Source organism: Stylophora pistillata, chromosome 11, assembly GCF_964205215.1.
Source record: "Stylophora pistillata chromosome 11, jaStyPist1.2, whole genome shotgun sequence".
Taxonomy (NCBI): Eukaryota; Metazoa; Cnidaria; class Anthozoa; order Scleractinia; family Pocilloporidae; genus Stylophora; species Stylophora pistillata.
In genome coordinates, this window is record NC_142529.1 from 13023688 (window position 1) to 13044405 (window position 20718).

The following is a 20718-nucleotide window of genomic DNA, read 5'->3' on the forward strand; positions in this document are numbered from 1 at the left end:
CCTTAAATGTGGTGACGTAGAAGAATCCCACTAATTACGAGGGACTTCCGCAGGATGATCCTTGTCTTAAATTTGGCTTGGTTTTTTTTTCTATTTTTTGTTTTCAGTCACAAAACGCTGATGGCCGTTTTCACACTAAAGACGGATTATCCATCAGTGAGAAAACGGGACAGTGTTTATTTTGGATGGATCATCCGTCTAATTTTATCCGTCCGATTATCCGTCTGTATAGACGCATTTTGAAGACGGATAATTCGTCTGGAATTCACATTAGGACGGATAAAGTCATCTCATTTTGCCCTGAAAAGCCTGGAGCTAGAAAGAACGCACTGGGTTCTGGGAAGGAAAACATTGCGTCTAAAGTGGCGACAAAAAAAGCAGGAAGGAAACTAAAAAAGAACACATGGAAGGAGAATGAAGTCTTCCTTTTTGCCACCATTTTGTCTTCTTTGGAAGATAGAGACAAACCCTAGGCATTTATTCTAGAAACTTTAGCCCTGAAGAAGACTGCAAACGAACGTATTTTTATTAAGATACTGGAGGAGTTTGATGATGTATTGGCGAAAGAAGGTAAAGAGAAAGACGAGAACTACCAGTTTACTGTGGCACAACTTAGAGCAAAGTACAAGTGGTTAAAAAAGGAATGGAAGAGGATAAACACGCTGCCATATTGTGGAATTGTAACCGCACCTAAGAAAATAACAGTGTTCTATCCGTCTTATGTGAATTCAAGATGGAAGATATTCAACAGTTGATCTGTCTCGCATTCAGACCAAGACAGAAAATGGAGCAGATGGATTATCCGTCCCTACTGTGACAACGGCCAATGTCTATTCTGATTGGCTAGCTAAACTGAACTGTAATTGGCTGATTGCATCACAGTGTTTGCCATGAGGACCGCCATATTGGAAAGTGTGAGATATCTCTAAGTAATGGCTCCAAATTCAGCAGAAACTACGCTCAAATCTCCAACAAATGCATATACTGTTCGCGGTAGATCCACACTAAAAGATGTCGAGCGTTTTCAGAGCAGGTTGGTCCGCGAACAAGTTATCATGAACAACTTATCCAGAAACACTTATCGTGAACATTTTATTGAGAACTATCTACTATATAACTATAGCACAAGAAGGCAGATCCAAGACAAAAATCTGGAATCGTCGCTTCCACATTCAAGTGGGCAGGTTGGGATGTCTGGTCTGTCGTCGAATTGAGAGTTCGTCCCGCCATTCTCAGAGATAGATTCATCGACTTACAAGTTCGTGTCGCCGTTCTCCGAAATCGTTTTATCAACTAGCAACTTCGTCCCGCCATTCTCAGAGATAGAGTCGTCAACTTGCAAGTTCGTGTCACTGTTCTCTGAAATCGACTCGTCGACTTGCAAGGTCGACTTGCAAGGTCGACTTGCGGGTTCGTGTCACCGTTCTCCGAAATCGACTCGTCGACTTGCAAGGTCGACTTGCAAGTTCGTCCCGCTGTTCTCAGAGAGAGTCATTGACTTGCCAGTTCGTCTCGCCATTCTCCGAAATCGACTGGTCGACTTGTGAGTTCGTCCCACCGTTCTCAGAGATAGATTCGTTGACTTGCATGCTCGTCCCGCCGTTCCCCAAAATCGACTTGTTGACTTGCAAATTTGTTCCGCACTTCTTCAATTACGATTTGATGTGTTTTTAGTTAGTCCCGCCACCATCCCCTCAAATCGCTGCGTTCCCAATCGAATTGTGGCTTCGGAGATCGATTCGTCAACAAGAGCTTTATACCCCACCCCACTGGTTTGGTATTTTCAATCCCATAAGCTACCACATCCCAACGTATATACCACCGCATGGGAAATCAGTCAAAAAACATGGAGGAGGTGAAGAGTATCTTGAGAGATGCTCTCACAAAAATCGAGGGAGTTGATGCAAACAACAATTCTTCTCCTTCCAATGACAATTCTTTACCTTCTCCCAGTACAGCGAGAGGATCGCCAACTATTCCTTGGGCTTCAAGAGCCGAAGCAAACTGGAGGTTCATGTCAAATGAACTAAGCTGCAATTCCCACATGCTCAAATTAATTTATTCTCTCCTTTAGAATTTAGCAGAAAAATATCCCCTTTCAAACTTTAATTCTTTAGCTCATACAATCCCAAGCCACTCTTCTTCCATTTTAGAGGCAGCATGTGCAGAAACCAATACTATAAGTGATGAGATACAATGAAATATATGAAGTTTATATATTTTGTACTGCGGTATTAGATACATATGATACACGATCCTCGCAGTAGATAGCGCTATTTAAGCAATAGCGAAAATCAGACCTGAAAAAAAATCAGGCCTGTACAGGATTTGAACCACTAACCTCTGCGATACTAGTGCAGCGCTCTACCAATTGAGCTAACAAACGAACTGGGAGTAGGCCGTTAAGTTGATTCGTAATAAACCCGTGAAAGTGATAAATGAGATACAATGAAATATATGAAGTTCATATATTTTGTACTGCGGTAGTAGATACATATGATGCACGATCCTCACAGTAAATAGCGCTTTCTAAGCAATAGCGAAAATCAGACCTGAAAAAAATCAGGCCTGTACGGGATTCGAACCACTAACCTCTGCGATACTAGTGCAGCGCTCTACCAATTGAGCTAACAAGCCAACTGGGAGCAGGCCGTTAAGTTGATTCGCAATAAACCTGTGAAAGTGATAAATGAGATACAATGAAATATATGAAGTTCATATATTTTGTACTGCGGTATTAGATACATATGATGCACGGTCCTCACAGTAGATAGCGCTATTTAAGCAATACAGGCCTGATTTTTTTTTTCAGGTCTGATTTTCGCTATTGCTTAAATAGCGCTATCTACTGTGAGGATCGTGCATCATATGTATCTAATACCGCAGTACAAAATATATGAACTTCATATATTTCATTGTATCTCATTTATCACTTTCAAGGGTTTATTACGGATCAACTTAACGGCCTGCTCCCAGTTGGCTTGTTAGCTCAATTGGTAGAGCGCTGCACTAGTATCGCAGAGGTCAGTGGTTCGAATCCTGTACAGGCCTGTATTTTTTTTTTCGGGTCTGATTTTCGCTATTGCTTAAATAGTGCTATCCACTGCGAGGATCGTGCATCATATGTAACTATAAGTGATGCTGTGAATGCAGTTTTATCTACAGAGGATAATCAAGATTCAAAGGGTAAATTATTTTGGTAATCTGTTTTCCCTGATAGGACTACAGTTTACTATTGTATCCAGGGCCAGGTTGTTCAAATCCCAATTAGCCTAAATCTTGCTAGTTAACGCACGATTAAGACTAATTTAGCTTTGAACAGTCCAGCAAGTGAATGTGTTCTTTGGTAAATATATTCAAAAGGAAGGCAAAGGGAGGGCTTCATACCATACTAATTTTTTTAAAAAATTATAGTTTATATCAAGAACTTATTATTTTCACATGGTTCTAATGCAGAGGACACGTTGGTAGATGTTCACAACCCACAACCATTGTTTGTGGGTATAGAACAGGAGAAACCATAGATAAATGCCAGCCCATCAGGTACCAGAGTTGCTGTTCCAGGGGGTGGTTCATTCTTTTAGTGATTGGGAGGGTATCAGGATTTGAAGTTTTTTGGGGATGTGTACGTTACTTCAATTCTTTTAGTACCTTTTTAGAATTTCATGGTCATGAATAATGTTACACAAGGTTGGACAGACAATCTGCGAGTGATTTTTTTGGGTTTCACTTTTGATCTCATTCAAACCACTTGTTACTGAAAGTATGAATAGCCCTTGGGATTGGTGTGTGGTTGCAAGATTCAAGATTCATTTAAATGCAGTACCACAGTAGCGAACCTGCTCTGTATTAGAATTACAAGCAGAGGCAGAGGGATGTCTTTTTGATAGCAAATCAGAAAATAGCATTAAATTTTCAATACCCCATATACTTTCTTTCACTTTTCTCCCTGCAGGCTTGCCACCTGAGAGCATCCTAGAAAAATTCAAAGATAGCACCACAGCAAATGGCCCAAGTGCTTCCATAACCCTTAGCCGCTCAAAAAAGAAATATGCAGGATATACAAAAATGCATCTGGTAATTTCATGATGAAACAGCCAATTGTATATTTTGTTAGTGATGTTGGAGGTGAAGAATATGAAGAGGAAGCAGCACATGCTGGGGACCACTCAAAAAGTTCTTGGAATTTGCAGTTGACACTGTGCTTAGTTCTATTGAACCACTGATGTTTGAAGGAAATAATGACCATAAAGTTCCTGTCCACTCCCAACAGCTCGTCTTTAATGGCTTGCTAAAGATGGCTGGTAAAGTCATAGCTCATGCCATAGTACAAGGTGAAATATAGTGTGTTGGACTTGCAAAAGCTGTAAAAATGTTTTTGTCCAGTGGTTATGCTGAGAGTGCTGCACAGGCAGTGACAGCAGAAGACATACCAGACATCAGCATAAAAGAAATAGTTCAGAATATAGTTAATACTTCTGAGGATGAAGATTTTGATTCACTGAATAAAGAGGATGCAGTGTCCACAGTTATGGCTGAAAGTGGAGTCAGTGCAGCGTTTATAACCAGAAACAATGCAGCACAGGTTGCCTATGACATCATGGTGTTTCAAGTGGTCCATAAATGTCTCCAGGAGCTGGAAGAACTGAGAAAGGGGCTGGAGTTTTTGAAAGTAGCCAATTTGTTAGAGAATCATCCAAAAGTTGCAAGGCTAGTGTTCTCAACAGTTGACGAGGCTACAATTGATCCTAAGGTCCTCCTGAGAAGAATCCGAAAGACAGACGTCCCTGAAGAGAGTGATGCTATAAAAATAGCTCATCAGTTCTTTTGTGATTACATCAAGGAAGTGTGTGCAAGAAGTCAAGGTAAGCAAATAATGATACAAGAAAAAATCAAGCACGTTCCCACTAAAAGTTTCTCAAAATGGCTTCAGAAAATATATTTCCAAGATTGCACTTTTTACCAATGATATCATGAGAAGGTATAAATAGACTTTTAGTTCACAAGATGAAGTGCCATCAGACTAAAATAAATTACATATTCAATAACACTTGATGGTTTTTAGGCATTTTTGGGCTTGTGCTGCCACTTCAACATCTTTACATTACAATCTTTACTCTTTCCTTGTAACAATCAACCCTTTTCAGAAACACCCTGATGGTTTTAGAAATTTTTCGATGGGTCATGGCATGCTCTCACCATTTTTTTACTTTTAATACTTAGCCATAGTCAGTCCTACATGAATGTAGCATTACGTATCATTCTAGCAAGAATAAATGCATTTAATACTCAGATATTGTTTATATGTTGCAGGTGTTGACATCAAAACTGTCCTGGCCTTCATAACAGCATCAAAATGCATGCCAGTTTCCATTACAGTGTCTTTTCTTAATGCGGATGGAAAACAAAACAGTTTGCCTGATCCAGACACTTGCACAAGCAATATTAGAATCCCAACTTGTTATTCCTCATATGAGAAGTTTAAGGAAATCTTTGATTCTACTGTAAGTATTCAAGGCAAAGGATATGCACGAGCATAGACTTCAGTAATTTGCCTGATGCCCTTGCTAGTATAGCTTTACAGTATATATTCAGTTGTTCAGTTAAGGCTAAAAAGCTAGGTTGAGTGAAACTAGATTGATCAACCTCTTCGCCTTTGGATACAATGTAATCCTGTTAGTTTTCATAATCAATAGCATGCAGAACAGAAATGAGGTATTTCTGTCTCAGACGCAATAAATTTTTCCCAATCTTGCCATCTCAGTTTCACTTCACCCTTCACCACCCTAACCCTAACTAACCCTAACCACTTTTTATTAAATTTTCATACATTTTATTCTTACTAATGAACCCTCAAACACACATTTAATATAGTCATTTGCCACTTTATAATACAATGGCTAAAAGCAAATGAAGACAACAAAGGATCATGGTCCTAGGAACTTTACTTTGCAGTAAATGGTTTGAACCCGGGGGTAACATGTGAAGGTGTAGTCTGATCGTCTGGGTGAGTGTAGTCCTGAGAAGGACTGTTGTCGGTGGTAGTGACTGACGTTTCGACAACCTGTGCGGAAGTCATCATCAGAGTCAATTGAATGATTGTTGTCAGTAGAATGTTCTTATTCCAGTTCATGTGAAATGAAATGATTTCACACGAACTGGAATAAGAACATTCTACTGACAACAATCATTCAATTGACTCTGATGATGACTTCCGCACAGGTTGTCGAAACGTCAGTCACTACCACCAACAACAGTCCTTCTCGGGACTACACTCACCCGGACGATCAGACTACACCTTCACACGAACTTTACTTTGTATAATATTGAGTCCAGATGGTATAGAGTAATACTAGTCATATAAAAACACTGTATACCATCAAGAGAAACATTATTTTTTGTACTGTAACATGTGAATAAGAAGCTGTTATGAAAATTACATCCTTGCAATATATTACAATTATGTTGTACATATACAGCAATATAGTACTCTATGTCATCATCAATATGAATTTAGTCCTTGTTCCTTTTTCTCTCCATCTCCGAGTAAACTTGAATGCAGTGTTCATATTCATGATTTGATATTCAAAATTGACATTCATGATTATATTTTTTTGCACAACAGTTCAAGTGGTAATGCTGTTAGAAATATACAGTTCATCAGACTGCTTTAATATTCCTCCTGATTTGGACAAGTATAGATTTCATCTATTATTCTGCCATTTGTTGTTGTTGAGTTAGGATTGCCAACATAATGAGTGATATGGGAATAAGCTATGAAATAAGACACCAGGTGGTGTTCAACATTACGGTTTTATGAAGTGTGCATAATGTCCACCACAGTATATGATGAAAAGGAACATTGTAACACCATAAAAATGCCACTTAACTTGCTGATGTTTCAAGCCCAAGTCTTTTGTCATTGCTTCCACAAAAGTCCTAGGCTCACAACATCGGCAAGTTAAGTGACATTTTTTTCACGATGTTACAATTTTCCTATTTACCATATTTGTAATATTATACAACGAAAATTTTTTCAGTCTTATCTTGACCTACTTAGGTAAAGGAAAAATGATTGACCAGTACAGCACAGGAGTGAATGTAACGATAAAGAAACTGGTTTTAGCTGTAAGAGGTTAAGATTTCCACCGCATTAACATAAATATCAATCCCAAAAGAATAGCTTGTACTCAGGGGATTAACTTCTTGAAGAAAATATTGACAAATTTCATTTGTTACAAAATCTAACTTGATATCAGGCACATGTATGGGTGCATCCTCTTGGTTGATATCTCCAGAACATGAAGGGTTTGGAACTGGAACATCCCAGTCTATTTGAAAACTTTCAGCTTCTTCCTGTGCACAGGAATCAATGTTTGTTATGTTGAATTGTAGCATTTTAAATAAAACCTACTCAAAAAATACAGTTGTCTTGTAGTAGTATTATTGGAGTTTTAAAGAATCTGGGGGCCTTGGTGGGTGTGCGGGGGGGGAGATCTATGGCAAGGATGGGAGCTACAGGTTTAAAATCTGACAAAAAAAGGGTTCATATTTGTGATTGGGATGTCTGAAAGATTAAGGTATGTATAAATACAACTGATTGTTTATTTAATAGAGCAGATTTGAAGGCACTGTTAATGAAATCTAGTGAGCCCATTCACAAGATATAGATCATCAAGTCATGATTAATTAAAAAAATATCAAGAGATGCTGCGTTTTGATTAGTCAGTGCAAAAAAGCCAAACACCTCAAATGATATGAACCAACAAAAAAAAATATGAGTGACGTTGCTTACAACCTTACAATTCTTGGGGTGCAATACCTAGGTCATGCAAAGCTCAGGAATTTTACAGTAAGTGGTCCCTGGCACTAACACTGTTTTTCAGGGTGTGCATGCCATCATATAGCGCAAATGCTTAGGAAATACTTCAGGAAATTCATTGGAAAATTCATTGATTTCAAGGTTGAACAGGGACAACCTAAGATTGTCAACAGGAGGAGCTAACATTTCCTTAACAAGATTTCTTTTTGTGAATGTCAGACTGGATTAAACATTTACATATTGATTATACTCTGGAAAGTAAAACTCGACTGAAAAGAAACAAGCATGACTTGTAGTTGGTACACCAGGCCCATACACAGAATTTTGGATAGGGGTGCACGCTTACAGACAGTGTAAGGGATAAGGAGGGTGTGATTGTTAAAAAATGGACCTTTTTAAATTAAAGATGTAGTGTTTACGGCGACCAAAATCTAAATTCGTGTCGCTCCAAAACGCGGTTAACGAGGTGTTTGGGACTACGTTACTGATCGAAATGACAACCCAAAGTTGACTGTTTGCACGAATCTTTATTCTTGAAAAGCAATCGACCACTAACCACAATCAATGACGAAAATAACGATTATTCTGACAGTCAATCAATCTATCGAACGAGCGATCGTAAACTGAAACAACAATACAACGAAGTTCTATCAATCTAACGAAAAGCCGCGGAATACATGATCAAAGAATCGCATGTTAAATACTGGGCTCTAAAGTCTATAACGAGATTAACAATTCAAGTGAAACAGAACAAAAGTTTGGAAACAAATTAAAAGAGTTTGATGACTGATAAACAGCCCATTGTTCTATCTAAATGATGGGCATTCACTGACTCGCAAATTGGCACGAATTTGGCCTTTGAATCTTAAATCTATACAGATCATTGCAATATTTGTTTGTATATTGTCGCCCAACACTGAAAAGACTGGAGAGGGAAAAACAAAGTTACAAAGGTACTCACATATCGGTCCCGCTTGTGCCAGAGGTTGAGAAAAACGAAAGGGCGAAAGTTTACCAAGGCTATTCAAAACTTACGAAGAACTGATTAAAGGGACGCTAAAATTGCCTTTTATATGCGCGTGGTGATGCTGAAAGGTCCGATTACAAAACCAATAGAAATACAGAAAAACAGATAAGCATTGTAACTATGTGGCTATCTAAGATCATTCTGAAATTAGTGAACTAATCAATAGTCAATCAAAAAATGAGCCTTCTGGCTAATGTCCTTAACAAAAGATATGGGGCAAGTGTTGCATATCCCCTGCATATGGCTTGCACACTTACAGTTGTCATGAATTCTTGTTCATCAGGTACTCCATGAAGTCCCCAGAGCCATAGTTGGGATGGTGTAATGTTGCATTCACTTGACAATGGATGGTGGTTCCATCCTTCAGCAAATTCCTTGAGATGACCATTTATTCTTGGGAGAAAGACATCCCTTAACCCATACATATGTATGTCACAGCCAATATCAAGTAGGCCAACAGATTCCAAATATGAAAAAAGATTATAGAAAATATAAGTACAGCCACAGTAAACGTCTCTCCATGCCTTTCAATGCGCTGATTGTGGCAGCTTCTGCCTGCAATAAAGCTTCCTCTATCAGGGCCTCTTCTTGGATGAGAAAACACGAACCAGGCTACATCAATGTTTTCTGAGGCTCTATCAGCTCTCACTCTACAGGGTAATCCAAATGTGTCAACAGCATCCAAAAAATGTCCAAGCACTGTAGCTGCCTTATTGTTGGTGCTACATGTGAGGAACATGATCTGCCTAGAGTACCCATCACCACAAACCCCCATCTCAAACAAATTCAACAGATTTGATACATGTATATTAAATCAAACATACAAAATGTTTTAGATATCACATAAACATGCAAAGATAATCTTGAATTATTCTGGCACCACAATCAAAGATACAGTTTTATAAAAAAAATATAAACTAATGTCACAATAACCTCTATATATACTCTAAACACATTTACCATTATCTGTGATAATGGAACCATAATTAACTTGTTTCTTATTGGTGCTTTTCCAGGCATGTGGCCCAATAATTATTCCAAGGGGCAAGTCTGTATACTTTCATATTTTACTAATTACCTTATCAATTTATGATTCCCATCTATTTGCCACAAGGACAAAGGTGCTCTTACATGGCAATGTCTCTGCTGAACAGATGTCAGTTGAAGGGCTCGTAAGAGTGCCCCTTCTGGGTAGACCTCCCTCATACTTTGAAGGACCCCATGGTAACATCAAAGAGGTTGCTGGCAGAATTTTTCTCCCATGGGCAATCATCGTTGAATAGCAGAGATCGTTTTGCGTGTAAGATAATTTCACGTTCATGGCTGAAATACCCTAAAATCAAGCTATAGCTGCATGGGCAGCATTAAAACTGTCATATCTAACCATAACAAAGCAGAAATCCAGAACCTCGCACGCACTAATGATCAAGCTAGGAAAAGCTGCAACAGTAGGAAACCTGACAAAAGCCCCATGGATGGAAGCTGTAACATGGAAAGCGTAATTTAACAGGCAGAGGTCACCACAGAAACCGCAAAGGAAACATACATTGGTCTCTGTGACATTGTGTTTAAAATGCGTTACAGGAACCACTTGTATTCATTCCGAAACGAACGTTACAGACATACTACTGAACTTAGTAAATATATGTGACCTCTCACGCGAAAACGTACACTAACGGCTATCCGTTCGAACGGCAAAACGCACGGCTAGTGAACGGATGACAAACGGATGGCCAAGGCGATTGAAACGGCTAACATGAACGGCTGAATGGCCGAAGAAAAATTTTGAACGGCTCAAAGTGAACGGCTGAACGGCTGAAAAAAATTTTTGAACGGTCCAAAGTGAACGGCTGAACGGCTGTGGAAAATTTTTGAACGGTTCAAAGTGAACAGCTGAACGGCTTTGGAAAATTTTTGAACGGCTCACGGCTCACGGTAAACGGCTGAGGAAAAGTTTTGAACAGCTGACAGTGAACGGCTGACAGTGAACGGCTGAACGGCTGACAGTGAACGGCTGAACGGCTGACAGTGAACGGCTGAACGGTTGTAGAAAAGTTTTGAACGGCTGACGGTGAACGGCCGAACGGCTGTGGCAAATTTTTGAACGGTTGAACGAGTAAAGATGATAACCATTTTAAATCAACGACCAGATTACTTTGACCCAGAGCAAAGAAAACAAACATCATTCAATTTTCAGCTGAATATCAACTTTGTGGTTGAGTTTCCGACATTAACTCAGAACCTGTTTTTTAAAGTTCAAAATCAAACATTCCTGTGCACATTTCTCGTTAAATATCTACCAGTAACAAAGATACAGAGAACTAAGGTTATTTTAGGTGGACGAAACCATCTCTTTGCGTAAGAACGAGCGGTGTCTACACTTATCAAAGCATAACATTCGCCACAAGCGAAATTTGCATAACGCACTGTGGTGTTTGATATTTTGCAAAAGGTAACGCAACGTTCAGTTCAGCCAATCAACTTCCACTCTAAAGCGCATTGTCTTGACAACTACATGGAATTTAAAACTTGCTACAACTCCTCAAAGAGTTAGAGGAATAGGGGAAGGAAAGTATTCATTCCTTTCCCAAACCTTTGCGAGACTTGGCAAAGTGTAAGCGTTGGCTAGTGGCTTGCTCACGTTCATCGGTAAAAGGCCTAAATGCCCAGAAACCCTACAATATAGGGCGAGGGCCAAAATAACACCGGACAATGATTTTATTCAAGGCTTTACAAAGGCACGCAGAAGTAAATCAAATCCGTTAGAACACGGAGCAAGAAAAAGTAAATGCGATTATGCGCTTCCATTAACGTGAAATCGGTCGTTTTAAGACTGAAATAAAGAGAAGAAAGCGACCCGCAACAGCTACAACACTGAACCTGAAGAACTGATGTACGATCGAATCAACGCGCGCGGCACAAGCTAAAACACTCAAGATGATGTAACGATTGATACAGTTAAAAAAAAATTGCTTTAAACTTCCAGGAACAGATTGCTCATTTCAGTTGACGGCTGAAATTTCTGATAAGGAAACAACATTCCAGGACACCCACATCTACAAAGTTGAACGATTCGAAAAAGACACAGTCCTTGATGTGTGTACTCATTTTAAACAGCATTTCGGAATACGCACTTTAGTTCCTGTCACCCGCAAGGTGTTAAAAAAAATCTTATTTAAGGGGAGGCCCTCAGACCTCTCAGAACAAACTCTTCTCAAAAAATATTACAAGAGAAAATTGCAAACTTCAAAGCATGTCTGCTATAGAACTTGTTTATGCGGCTAAGCATTTTTCTGAACTGATGAACAACAGTTGAGGATTTTTCTCAACGGACGACCGAAACCCCAGCCGTGCGAACTGTTGAATTTTAATTACTTTTCCCAAGGGGTAACCGGCTGAACCAATAATTATTAGTTTTTTGGAACGGATAACACCAGCAGTACGAACGGATGCAAATTTTTTTGAACGGATAACACAAGCCGTGCGAACGGATGCAAGTTTTTTTTGAACGGATAACCCAAGCCGTGCGAACGGATACTATATTTTTTTGAACGGATGACCCAAGCCGTGCGAACGGATGCTAATTTTTTTGAACGGATAACACAAGCCGTGCGAACGGATGCAAGTTTTTTTTGAACGGATAACCCAAGCCGCGGGAACGGATGCAAATTTTTTTGAACGGATAACACAAGCCGTGCGAACGGATGCAAGTTTTTTTTGAACGGATAACCCTGGCCGTGCGAACGGATGCAAATGTTTTTGAACGGCTGGTGAACGGCAAGTGAACGGCAAAACGCCTTCGAACGGATAGCCGTTAGTGTACGTTTTCGCGTGAGAGGTCACATATGTGGAGTCTTAAAGATAAGAACACTAAGTTTAATATTGAGTGGCGCACGGTGAAACAAGCTAGTTCTGAAATCTGTGTTTGTTAGAAAAATATTTTATCATTTGTAAACTGTTATCATTTGTAAACTGCAAATGCCAAGTTTAAACAAAAGAAATGAGCTGACATCATGTTGCAGACATGTCAGGAAATTCCTGTCAAAGAACGTAACGTTACGATAGCGCATGTAGTATACTGCGCGCGCATGTACGCATTGTTCTGTCTTTTAAATTTCGGTGGATTGTAACCGTTATTTCTGGCGTTGCCTGACGATTGCTTCGCAAGAGGCCTTTATTGTTTCGCTCCTACGGATAGTTGCCAGGAAAAGTGGGAGATTTTCCACACTGCTGTACATACAGGGCTTGATATTCTGATGCCAGAGAAAGAAATTCACACCTGTAGTGCGGACACTCCTTGGATTGACCATAAGCTGAAGTCAATGATACTGAAAAGACAAAAAGCGTTCAAATCATATGGCGCCGACTCTGCCCAATTCATGTTCTTCGGAAATCTGGTTAACCGGCAAAGAAACGCATGCAGAGCTAAATAATATGAAGTGAGAGTTCAGAATTTAGACAAGAAGCCCCAAAGAAATGGTGGGACGAAGTAAAGTGTCTGAACGGCTCAAAAAGAAAAAATGGCGACCTTTTGAGCCAGAGTGACATGGAAGGTTTTTAAGAATTGTCATTAAAAGAAAAGGCCAACACCATCAATGCCGCATTATTACAACCGCTGGAGGAGTACAGGCTGCTAACTCCACTAGAGTTTCTCCCCATGGAGGCGGATACAACACCAGACATCCTGCGCGTGAGTAAACATCATGTTCAGAAGGTTCTGTCTCGCCTTAACCCTGGGAAAGCGTGTTGGCCTGATAGAATTCCCAATTGGCTACTGAAGGAATATTCAGATACAGTGGCTTTCCCAGTGACGGAAATCCTTAATGCCTCCTACTCCGAGCAGCATTTACCAAGAATGTGGAAGTTGGCTGACGTGACACCCCTGCCCAAAAAGAAATCAGTAAAGGAACTAAAAAAGGACCTAAGACCTATCTCGCTTACTCCCTGCGTCTCTAGGGTCGCAGAAGGGTTTATTGTGGACGACTACGTCAAACCAGCAGTTATGAGTATCATTGACGACAGCCAATACAGGGAAATACCAAATTCCTCCACGACTATGGCCTTAATTAGCATGTTACATAATTGGTCTATTAACACTGATGGAAATGGCGCTACCACAAGAACAATCTTATTTGATTATTGAAAGGCCTTTGATTTTATCGACCATGAAATTCTGATTAGAAAATTGCACACTAAGTGTAAATTGCGAGTTAGTATTACCAATTGGATAATTGATTTTCTTTCTGATAGATTACAAAGAATTAGGCTGCCTGCGGAGTGCTTTTCGGAGTGGGGATCTGTGCCCTCCGGAGTACCACAGGGCACAAAATTGGGCCAAGGGTTATTTGTGCTTATAATAAATGACCTTGAAATCGCATATCCACTATGGAAATACGTTGATGATACAACAGCCTCAGAGATGGTGCCAAAAGAGAGTGAAAGTCACGCCCAAAATATAGCAGATTCTGTTATTGAGTGGTCACGAGAAAATAGAGTTCACTTGAATTCTCATAAGTGCAAAGAGCTTCGGATCTCATTTTCTAAAAGGCCCGGGTTGTTTGATCCCATAGTAATTGAAGGCAAAGAGTTGGAGGTAGTTGATAGTGTAAAACTCCTGGGCCTTCATATAGCTAGCAATTTGACCTGGAACAGTCATATATCAGAAGTAATCAAAAAGGCCAGTAAGAGGTTGTATTTTTTAGTACAACTAAAGAGAGCTAGGGTTCCATTACAAGACCTAGTACTTTTCTACACATAATGTGTAAGATCTGTAACAGAGTGCGCGATACCTGTCTTCTATAATGCGCTTCCGCAATAACTAAAGAATGAGCTTTTACATATTGAGAAACGGTCAATTTCCATTTTAACTGAGGGTGATTGTGCGGTTGCTAAAGATTTAGGAATACGACCTACCGGTATCTTAGAGCATTACGAATTTTTATGTCAAAAGCTTTCTAAAGGTATCTTAGACAACCCTACCCTCAAGTTAAAGGTGCTTCTTCCACCCATACATAAACCCTGCTATAACTTCAAAAATAAGCGCCAATTTAATATGCCACGCCTTCGCACTTCCAGAACGATGAACACCTTTATACTTGCTATGGCAAAGAAGTTTAATGGCTAGATTTTTATCGATAGGATATTCTTTACTTTAGTTATGGCACGCGTGATAAAGATAGTAATAATAATGATGATAATAATAATATAGATAGTTTTAATTAATTTACATTTATTTCAATTAATTTACATTTATAGCTAATATATTTTATGTAATTTATTATTATGTTATAATATTGTAATCTGCTGATATAATAAGATGTGTAATTAGGTTTATGAATTTTAAATTTTAAATTTTAAATTGCTTGGATTGTAAAAATGTGTAATGCACCCCTCGGGGTGCAAGTGCTTTTGAGATTAAACTATCTATCAATCTATCTATCTTAATGATAAGTTCTACTGCTGTTGCTATAATTACATTGTCATTGTAACAGCTGCCACGCCTTTTGCCTACTGTTAAGATGTTATCAAACTTGTGCGCGCGCGACTCTCGCACGCGTGCTTAGAGATTATGAAGTAAAATCCTAAGCAAATCACGCGGACCCTTTTTAATGTTGACGTGTGCGATTTTTAGAGAAGAGTAGTTGAAGTTTTTTAGTTTATCGTTTGGTTCTTGTCGTTTGCCATAAGATTACAGTTTTCTGTGTTAGAGTAAGTATCTGTTTGGATTTCCCGTTTCGCTTCCAAATACCTACCTTATATTGAAGTTCGTTTTGGTTCAATTCTTACAAGCGGGACTGTTATGTAAGTGCTAATGTTCCTTTCCTTGAGCTTACACATAGTTCGTTTGTAAGTTTGTTTGAGTTTTTAGCTAGCTTTGCATCTAGTCTTTATATCGGAATGTTTGGAATGTTGGTTTGTCTATTCGCATTTAGCTTAGCTTCTTCCCCATAAATTTATATTTCAGTTTCCGATAAGTACTTGGATACCACGACTAAGTTAAATAAAACAATCCAAGGTTTGTCCGTAAAATATATCCTCGCATCATAGTGTGTCTTTACTTGCGAAACTCATAGTTGTCGTCAAAATTTTTCTTCACTTGTGTTGGCCGCTACAGTAAAATAACACCGTTACGAAATTGTCGAACCAAAGATCTTCAAATGTCGAGCTCATCCCTACAAAACGTGGAACATCAAAATCAAATCGAAAAGGCAGAAACTGGCTCTCAACAATGGGATAATTCACCCGGCCTTGGGCACATCCCAAACTCGGATACGGAAGACAGTAAACCACAAGGGCAAGAAAAGAAATTAACAGAGAAAGGGAAGTCATATTGGGCGGAGATTCGTGGTAAAGCAAGCCAAGATGCTTAATCGGCTCTTTCAACACATATAGAAAAGGTCTGTAAGTTGCTAGACGAAGAAAAGAATTTGAAGGCCCTCGAAAAGGAAAGAGATCGCTTAGACAAACTAAAAGATGCCCTTAACAACGCTCAAGGAGCATACGACGAATTGATCAATGACGAAGAAGATAAAAAGGCCTCTTATCTTTCGTACAACATCCGTGACAGAAATTATATCGAAATGAGATTAAAGCTTGTACAACGAATTCACTGGCTACAGCAATCGGGAACATCGAAATCGAGTCAGTCACAAGCGGCTCGATAAAGTCAAGAAATTCTAGGCAAATGAAGACCTCAATCAGCAAAACGTCAGCAAACTCGAGAGCGAGTACGGGTCGTTTCCTCAAATTAATGGCCGCAGTCAAAACCGCAAGGCTGAAAACAGAAATGACATTCTTAGAGTGTGACAGTAAAATAAGAATACAATTAACGAAGGAAATTGCTATCGCCCAAGCCAAAGAAAAGGCAAATAGTGGGGCTCTGATCGATGAACGAAAGGAAATTCCGATAAAACAAGAGCCACTAAATCCATCAGTGCCATCATTTATTCCAATCTCTGTGCTCCACCACAGAAGTGAAACCGCAGAAACAAAACAAAAGTTACGCCAACCCACGCTCAAGATAGTCCCGATAATTTGCTTACCATGGGGCCAGTGCAAGTACAGCAACGACAAAATTCCGTGAATAAACAAGAAACTGATCCAGTCAGTTCTCAGTCATTTTATTACGGAACACCCTTTCAGGAATCATTAAGGCAATTAATATGGTTGCAGACCAAACAAACACAACTTAGCTCCTTGCTAGTAGAACAGCAAAAACGGAACATTCCGCCAGCCAAAGAACCGCCTGTTTTCTCAGGAAATGCTTTTGACTGCCCAGCATTTTGCAACGGTGTTCGACTCCATTATTTCAGAAAATGTCTCATCGAATAAAGATCGTCTTCACTTCCTCGAAAAGTACACTGTAGGAAGAGCAAATGAGATTGTAAGGGGATTTCTACGCATTCATTCTGACAGCGCATACATCGAGGTGCGAAAACTTTTGGAACAGTGATTTGGCAACCCAGTGCACGTGGCGGAGGCTTACAAATCACGACTTCTTAATTGGCCACAGCTTAAGGACGAAGATAGTGCCAGATTACAAGCTCTTTCCAACTTTCTCTTTTGCTCTCACGAGGCCGTAAGGATGATAGGATCCAGTGGCGAACTTGACTCTACATCAACGTTAACTCAAGTCAGCGCTAAATTACCATCGTATTCTGACGTTAAGTGATATCGTTTGCCGAATTCGTTCAGTTCGTCAAAGAAGAATCCGATTTGGCAAACGACCCAGTCTTCTCACCGGACGTCATGAAAAGGGGAAAGAAAGGGCCTCGAAACTACAAAGGATTATAGAGGCAAAGGAAGAAACAAGGCAGACAGCTTTGCCATCAGCATCATCCAGGAACAGTGCCTGCTATGCAAAGGGACACACCCCCTCACTAAATGTCGGGAGTTTAAGAAAAAAAGAGTAGAGGAGAGAAGAGAGTTTGTGAAGACCAAGGGGCTTTGTTTTGGCTGCCTGAAATCAGGTCACCTGTCCAGCAGCTGTTGATTCCGTCTTACCTGAGGCAAACCTCACCCAACTATCCTTCGCAATTCCATTCCAGCCGCTAAGCGCTCTACAAGAAACAGTAAACAAGGGAATTCTGACTCGGTAGACAAGAACCTCCCTATCGCCGCCGGAGTTGCTTCTATTACTCTCGGCAACGAGTCAATGAGCGCAGACGAGAGAGTGTGCATGGCTCAACAAGTTCGCCTGAAGTCAAAACCATCACCTCTATGATTGTGCCAGTTATGGTTCACCATAGGGATCGCCCACACGTTCAAGTGAACGTCTAAGTGCTACTCGACGACGGAAGCGACTCCACATTCGTGACAAATTCCACTGTTAAGGAGCTTGGACTAGAAGTAACCGAAGTGTCCCTCAAGCTTAACACCATGCACGGTAAGGAAAGCATACCTGCGCAGAAACTCAAGGGGCTGGTTGTTCAAAGCCTTGACAGACAAACCGTAATAAAACTTCCGAAGGCGTACTCGAGAGAATCAATCCCAGCCAGGGGAAACCAAATACCGACCCCTGAAATCGCAAGTAAATGGCGACACCTAACGCAGACAAAGGGTGAGATACCTCCTGTACAGCATGACGTCGAAGTCGGCCTTTTGATAGGTTGTAACTGTCCAAAGGCACTCAAGCCCCAAGAGGTCATCCTTGGAATCGACAATAACCCATACGCAGTTAGAACTAAACTAGGATGGGGAATTATTGGTCCAGTGAGTCCTTCCTCTCTAGACAACAAAGACGATGCTTCTTCCTGTAATAGAATCGGCATTTGAAGTTGGTAACACGAGATGCGATAGAATATTTGTAGTCCATAACCAAACGAAGTCATCAACCCCTCAAAGGAGGTGACGAAGCGCCTCACAGGCAGCACGCATTTTTTCCTGCTCCGTGATTCTAAGCAAACTTTCTTCAAAGTAACTTCCTTGAAACGACAAAGAGCACCACTTTAATCACAAGGAGATTTTTATAATATTGGCCTCTAATTACATGGCGATATTTTATTCCAGAGCAGCACTGAATGCCATTTTCTCTTCAACAATGAAGAAGCCGCTCCGTCGTGAGGTATGGCGAAACATATCTGATCTGGGAAAAACACGGCAAAGTTACATAATTGGTCTATTAACACTGATGGAAATGGCGCTACCGTAAAAACAATCTTGGTTGATTATCGGAAGGCCTTTGATTTTATCGACCATGAAATTCTGATTAGAAAATTGCACACTAAGTGTAAATTGCCCGCTAGTATTACAAATTGGATAGTTGATTTTCTTTCTGATAGATTACAAAGAATTAAGCTGGCTGCGGAGTGCCTTTCAGAGTGGGGATCTGTGCCCTCCGGAGTACCACAGGGCACAAAAATTGGGCCCATGGTTATTTGTGCGTATGATAAATGGCCTTAAAATCGCATATCCACCATGGAAATACGTTGATGATACAACAGCCTCGGAGATGGTACCAAAAGAGAGTGAAAGTCACGCCCAAAATATAGCAGATTCTGTTATTGAGTGGTCACGAGAAAATAGAGTTCACTTGAATTCTCATAAGTGCAAAGAGCTTCGGATCTCATTTTCTAAAAGGCCCTGGTTGTTTGATCGCATAGTAATTGGAGGCAAAGAGTTGGAGGTAGTTGATAGCGTAAGACTCCTGGGCCTTCATATAGCTAGCAATTTGACCTGGAACAGGTCATATATCAGAAGTAATCAAAAAGGCCAGTAAGAGGTTGTATTTTATAGTACAAGTAAAGAGAGCTAGGGTTCCCTTACAAGACCTAGTCCTTTTCTACACATAATGTGTAAGATCTGTAACAGAGTGCTCGATACCTGTCTTCTATAATGCGCTTCCGCAATATCTAAAAAATGAGCTTTTACGTATTGAGAAAAGGTCAATTTCCATTATAACTGCAGGTGATTGCGCGGTTGCTAAAGATTTAGGAATACGACCTATCTTAGAGCATTACGAATTTTTATGTCAAAAGCTTTCTAAAGGTATCTTAGACAACCCTACCCTTAAGTTAAAGGTGCTTCTTCCACCCATACGTAAACCCAGTTATAAATTCAAAAATAAGCGCTAATTTAATATGCCATGCCTTCGCACTTCCAGAACGATGAACACTTTTATACTTGCTATGGCAAAGAAGTTTAATGGCTAGATTTTTATCGATACGATATCCTTTACTTTTGTTATGGCACGCGTGATAAGGATAGTAATCATGATGATACTGATAATGTAGATACTTTTAATTAATTTACACTTACTTTAATTAATTTACATTTATAGCTAATATATTTTATTTAATTTATTATTATATTATAATATTGTAAACTGCTGGTATAATAAGATGGATAATGAGGTTTTTGAATTTTAAATTTTAAATTTCTTGGATTGTAAAAATGCTTTTGAGATTAAACTATCTGTCTATCTACCTATCTATCTATCACCTTTGAAGTCCGGAGAATGTTCAAACTAGATTTTTCCAAACAAACCACCATGTTAAGGAATTTTCCCAGGAAGATCTGAAGTTTCTGGAGATCGTTAAGCAGGGCAACAGCCTTCAAGATGGTCATTACGAGATGCCACTACCCATAAAGGACAGAAATGTGCTGTTACCAAACAACTGCGCAATGGCTTGGAAACGACTCAAGCCCCTCAAGAAACGACTTGAGTCCAGCAAAACATATCACCAACACTATCTGGATTTCATGAACAAGGTCATGGACAATGGTTATGCTGAAAGGGTGCCAGAACAGGAGGTGAGAGACACAGGGCCGCAAGTCCATCTGGTACATTCCTCACCATTGTGTTTACCACCCTAAGAAGCCCAATAAAATTAGGGTCGTTTTCGACTGCTCGGCGCAGTATCAAGGACAA

At 39.9% G+C, this 20718-nt stretch overlaps 1 pseudogene; it reads left to right on the forward strand.

Annotated features, from left to right (window-relative positions):
• The first annotated feature begins 19189 nt into the window (after nt 1-19189).
• Nucleotides 19190-19999, forward strand: LOC148720130 (uncharacterized; annotated as a pseudogene).
• Nucleotides 20000-20718: the final 719 nt, after the last annotated feature.